Source organism: Canis lupus, chromosome 10 (genome assembly GCF_003254725.2).
Source record: "Canis lupus dingo isolate Sandy chromosome 10, ASM325472v2, whole genome shotgun sequence".
In the NCBI taxonomy this organism is placed as follows: Eukaryota; Metazoa; Chordata; class Mammalia; order Carnivora; family Canidae; genus Canis; species Canis lupus.
This window is the reverse complement of record NC_064252.1, coordinates 7490098-7496224: the sequence shown is the minus strand read 5'-3', so window position 1 is coordinate 7496224 and position 6127 is coordinate 7490098. Positions and strand designations below refer to the sequence as shown.

At 50.1% G+C, this 6127-nt stretch overlaps 1 pseudogene; it reads right to left on the bottom strand.

Annotated features, from left to right (window-relative positions):
* Positions 1 to 660: 660 nt before the first annotated feature.
* On the bottom strand, positions 661 to 1164 carry LOC118350150 (ATP synthase membrane subunit K, mitochondrial-like; annotated as a pseudogene).
* Between the last annotated feature and the right edge of the window lie 4963 nt (positions 1165 to 6127).

Sequence of the window (6127 nt, the reverse complement as noted above, 5' to 3'; positions counted from 1 at the left end):
TTTATCTTGGGGTGCCCGGGTGGCTCAGTGGTTGAGCGTCGCCTTCCACCCAGGGCATGATCCTGGGGTCCCGGGATCGAGTCCCGTGTTGGCCTCCTGCATGGAGCCTGCTTCTCCCTCTGCCTGTGTCTCTGCCTCTCTCTGTGTCTCTCATGAATAAATAAATAAAATCTTTTAAAAAAATGATCAAAGTAGTTTTATCCAGGTAAGAAGGACCCTGCAGGAAAATTTAGAGTGGGGATCTATTCACAGTTTTTATTCTAGCCAAGGAAAAAGCAGTCTATATCCTCCTTGTCATTAAAATGTCTTCTGTGCTGATGCCTTGATTAAACCTACAGGACAGTGTCAGAGACCTGGCTTCCAAAACAGCATCCAAGTGTGACCTAGGGGGACACCTGGGGGGCTTAGCGGTTGAGCATCTGCCTTTGGCTCAAGGCATGATCCTGGGGTCCCGGGATCGAGTCCCACATCGGGCTCCCTGAATGGAGCCTGCTTCTCCCTCTGCCTGTGTCTCTGCCTCTCTCTGTGTGTCTCATGAATAAATAAAATCTTAATAACAACAACAAAAACAAAGGTGACCTGGAAGCCAGAGGCTTGAGAGTCAAACTCAACTAATTTGCAGAGACTTACTTCTCATGCTTGTGCACATTCTTTTTTTTTTTTCCACGTTCGTAATTTATTGTACAAATTGAGTATCACATGATGAGTTGACATTAGCTTCTCCAAGCATGGGAACTTAACAGATGAGGTCCAAGTTAAAGTCCATTTATGTTGCTTTCACAACTGGTGTTTTTTTAGACCTTAATTTGAAGTATAAAATCATCAAAACAATTTCCTCCATATGTGGCCAATAGACAATTCATTCAATTACTGTGAGAGTATAAGAGTTGAAATATTTTTTGATGCCAGTGAAATGGAATTGGGCATCAGTTTCTGGACCTGCCATGATTTCAATCTTGCAAAAGGTAGCAATTCCACTGGTTGTGTCCTTCAACGTTATGCAGCTAACCTGCGGCTGGCCGGAAGAAATGCTTGTGCACATTCTTAAATCCATGCAGAAAATGCTAGTGCCTCCTTCACCCCAGGGCTTGTTGAGACTCAGGCTCAGCCCTCAGTGGGAGGAACGGGTACGAGAGGCAATGCTCACAGTGTGGCAAGTGCTGTGACATTACGGTGGGGACACGGAACCCATATGTGCCCATGCCTGGAAGCTAGTAGAAGCCCTGGCTTTCCCCGGCGTGCCCTGCACCCGAGCACCCCCACCATCCTCCTTCCAGCACCCCCCCACCCCCAAGCCCAAACACATTTTCCATCGCTTCTCAAGAAAGATTTGGGGGGGCAGCCCCGGTGGCTCAGCGGTTTAGCGCCGCCTGCAGCCCAGGGTGTGATCCTGGAGACCTGGGATTGAGTCCCACATCAGGCTCCCTGCATGCAGCCTGCTTCTCCCTCTGCCTGTGTCTCTGCCTCTCTCTGTCTCTATGAATAAATAAGAAAAAATTAAAAAAAAATTTTTTTATTTTTATTTTATTTTTTTTTATTTTTTATTTTTTATTTTTTTATTTTTTTTTTTTTTAAAAAAATTTTTTAGAAAAGAAAGATTTGGGAGCTGCGGACTAAAGCTTCAAAGTCCTTGCGTCCTTTTAGGAAGAATCTGAACTGCAAACATATGTCTTCGATATTTATAACTAGTCAAAATAATGCTGGAGTTAATGTTCCATCTATTCCAGAAAGTTCGACCCACTGGGCTGTCCTGTAATAGAAGCTGCAGGGCTCTGTCGTCTGCACCTTTCATTTATTTTATTTATTTGTTTTAAAGATTTTATTTATTTATTCATGAGAGACACACAGAGAGGCAGAGACACAGGCAGAGGGAGAAGCAGGCCCGACACAGGGAGCCCGATGCGGGACTCGAACCCGGGTCTCTAGGGTCATGCCCTGGGCCCAAGGCAGGTGCTCAACCACTGAGCCCCCGGGCTGCCCTCCACCCCTCATTTAACTCAGGAGAAATGTGCCTGATGGGAAATAAAGGGCTCTTGTGAGCAAACTCGGATGGGAACCCAAAGGGCCGACCGGGCCCGCTGGCCGCAGCCTGCAGGCCTCCGGGCCTGGGAGCGCAGCCGAGGCGGGGCTCCCCGCTCCTCCCCTCCCGCAGCCCCGGCGCCGGCCTCGGGGGCACAGCTCACCTGCGGCCGAGGTCCTTCACCTGCAAGTGTCCGGGGGCTCCGTGGGCGAGGGCCCGGCTGACCCGGTGACTCGGGGCTCCCCGCTGCCCGGCTCTGCCCCGGGGGCTCTGGAACATTCACCGCGGGGCCCCAGGTCACCGAGACCGGCCGGGGAGCCTCTCCGGGCTCAGGGGCGAGCGGCCTGCGCGGCCCAGGCAGCTGGTGGCCTCGGTCAGCCCCGCTGGGCCTTGGTTTGTTCCGCAGAATGGGGGGACTGGGGTCCCCAGCCCGCTGAGCGCCGCAGCGTCCTGTGAGGGCTGCAAGGGGCCCTGCGCTTCTCTCGTGATGAAATTTACATTCGGAAGCCCCTGGCCGGCTGCTCAGAAGAGCTTGGGACTCTTGCTCTCAGGGTCGTGAGTTGGAGCCCCACGACCGGGAGAGACATTACTGAAAATAATGATAATAATAATAAATAAACTTAACTTTGCATTTGTGAGCAGGGTTCGTGACTGATTGGAGTCATGGTTCCAGCTGCTTCCAAGGACGCGCACTCCACGCGGTGAAGCAGAGCACGATTCTCAGTGTTGGGGGGAAGGGACCACTTGTAATAATGGCCATCTAGGCGGGGAGACTGGGGGGCTCAGCGGTGGAGCGTCTGCCTTGGGCCCAGGCCGAGACCCCAGGTCCCGGGTTCGAGTCCCGAGTCGGGCTCCCTGCAGGAAGCCTGCTTCTTCCTCTGCCTGGGTCTTTCATGAATAAATACAGAAAATCTTTTTTTTTTTTTTTTAAATTCAGAAAATCTTAAAAAAAAAAAAAAAATAGGGCAGCCCGGGTGGCTCAGCGGTTTAGCTCCTGCCTTGGGCCCAGGGCATGACCCTGGGGTCCCAGGATTGACTCCCCCATCCAGCTCCCTGCATGGAGCCTCCTGCTCCCTCTGCCTCTCTCTCTCTCTTTCTCTCTCTCTCTGGGTCTCTCATGAATAAATACAGAAAATCTTAAAATAAAAAAAAAATTAACCACCCTTGCAAAGAAGGAAGCAGCCCCTTAGCACTTCCAGCCAGGGACGTCCCCTCTACTCGCAGCGACACTGGAGCCACCCGGCCTGGAGTACCCCGTGTCTGTGGGAGCAGGGCCCCGGGTGCCCGTGCCCCCTCCGTGGGCCCTCGTCCTCCGCGGGGGGACCATGGCCCGGCCCGGGGCGCGGGGGCCTCCCCTGCGAAGAGCCATGCTGCTCCTGCTGCTCCTGTCGTGGGGCCTCCAGGTCACCCCAAGATCCCTGGGGTTCCGCGCTCCTCCCGGAGCCTCAGCGCTGGGCGACTCCGGGACAGACACTGTCGTGGGTCCCCAAAGGCTCCAGGCCACCTGTGCTTCGCCTCTTAGGGTCAGTGACACGCTGCTCGCTTTTCTTTCTCTCTTTCTTTCTTTCTTTCTTTTCTTTCTTTCTTTTCTCTTTCTTTCTTCTTTCTTCTTCTTCCTTCTTTCTCTTTCTTTTCTTCCTTCCTTTGTCTTTCTTTTCTTCTTTCTTTTTCTCTTTCTTCTTTCTTTATTTCTTTCTTTCTTTACTTCTTTCTTTTTCTTCTTTCTTTCTTTCTTTCTTTCTGTTTTATTTATTTATTCATGAGAGAAATACACAGACACACACACACACACACACACACACAGGCAGAGGGAGAAGCAGGCTCCAGCCCGATGTGGGACTAGATCCCGGGACCCTGGGGTCAGGCCCTGGGCTGAAGGCGGCACTAAACCGCTGAGCCCCCTGGGCTGCCCTGTTTGTTTGTTTGTTTGTTTATTATTATTTTGTTTTTTTTTTTAACAAAGATTTTATTTATTTATTCATGAGAGACACAGAGAGAGAGGCAGGGACACCGGCAGAGGGAGAAGAAGGCTCCCTTCAGGAGGCCGATGCGGGACTCGATCCCAGGACCCCAGGGTTACGCCCTGAGCCCAAGGCAGATGCTCCACCGCTGAGCCCCCGGGGCCCCCGTGGCAGGTTTTCTATACCCTACTCTTTTAAACCTGCAGCTTAAAATCTAGTTGTATTTCATTGCATATGATTATTCAGTCTAGAAAAATGCACATCGAAGTAAAAATAAAAGTCACCCCTGAGCCTGACTGTAGATTTCCGCTCAGCTCATGCTCTCAGGGCCTGAGATGGAGCCGTGCTGGGCATGCGGCCTGCTTCAGGTTCTCTTTCTCTCCCTCTGCCCCTCCACCAACCCCCCTTTTCCCTTGCTTAAAAAAAAAAAAAAAAGGCGACCCCTGCTGCCCGAGGCACTGTCTCTAGATGGCGCCTAACTTTCCCAGGAACCCTGTGAGGGCATTACACAGAGGGGAGCAAGGTTCAGGGGGGCAAAGTGATTGACGGGAGGACAAGCCTGGAGCGGCGAGCGTCAGACCCCCAGCTGCCTGACCCTGGGCTCGTCCCTTAGCTCTCTTGCCCCACACAGACCCCCATCTGCAGCGTCACCAGCTGCCGGCAGGCCCACCGCCCCGTGTCCCGGGGCCTCCCGTCCTGTGAGCCAGCAGCAGGGAGGGATGCAGTGAGGTGAACCTGCCCTTTGCACGTCCTCTTCTGCTTAATGCTGAATGGAGATTGACTTCGTAGCCAGTTTGACATCTAAAAGTTATTTCCAATTTGCTGACATCAGACTAACAAAAGAATGTTCCTTTTCCAGTACATTTCAAAAAAAAAATTTTTTTTTTTTAATTTAAGAAAGCTGTATGCACGACATGGGACCTGATCTCACAACCCTGAGATCAAGAGTTGCATGGTCTACCTTCCAGCCAGGCGCCCCCCCCCAGTGTGTTTTAAGAACCCTGCAAAATCATCCCTTTGATGTGGATACAGAGTCCTGCCCTAGTTAAGAGACTTGAATTCCTCTATTTCTGGCTTTTCCAACAATTCCCTGTGTGACCTTGGAAAATCCACTGAGCCTTTCTGAGTCTGTTTCCTGAGCTGAAGTTGGATTAGACCAGTATTTCCCACTGGTGGTAGACATACCATGGCAGTACCTAAAACAAGAGTTTTAGATTTTTGGTAGTTATGTATTAATTTTAATGTGTAAAAAAATGTTAGTACATGACATCAATTATTTCCCAGGTATCACTTTTTAGGATGATGCTAAATAAAAAGGGCGAGTTATTTAGTAACCAGTATTACATAAACTCCAGTAGAGGGTTACCCAGGCAAGACAAAAATTGTGACAGTGGCCTGTGAATGAGTGAAGTTTGGGAAGTGCTGGACAGAACACAAGAGCTGCCTTTTACTGAACATTTACTATGTGCTGGGAACCTTGCACTTTATATGCATTTTTTTTTTTTTAAGTAGGCTCCAGGCCCAATGTGGGGCTTGAACTTTCAACCCTGAGATTCAGAGTCCCATGCTCAAAAGAAAAAAAGAGTTGCATGGTGTACAGACCAAGCCATCCAGGTACCCTTGCATTAATTTTTAAAATTCTTTTCTTTTTACAAGATTTATTATTTTATTTATTCTGTAAAGATTTTATTTATTCACGAGAGACACAGAGAGAGATGCAGAGACATCTCCCCCGTGGGGAGCCTGAAGCAGGATCCATCCCAGGACCCCAGGATCATGACCTGAGCCGAAGGCAGATGCTCAACCACTGAGCCACCCAGGTATCACAATAAATAAAATCTTAAGAAAAAAAAAAAGACTAGTGCAAACATTTTCACACACGGATGGAGCAAGCTTGATGAGCAAATAAATGAAGCTGGTGTCACAGGCTGGTGGATTTGTGGGGCAAAGCGGGAGAGCTGTTTGGGACCTTAGGGAACATCTTTGTTCGGGAGGCAATGCCTGTGTTGGGAAACCCATTCTTTGCAGCAAGTGAGAGGAGACAGGGATTTCAGAGAAAGAACGGGGTGGCAATTTAAAAAATATGGGCATCTTTGCCCAGACATCAATTAGCACCGCCCCCCGCCCGCCACCAAGCCCCCCACCC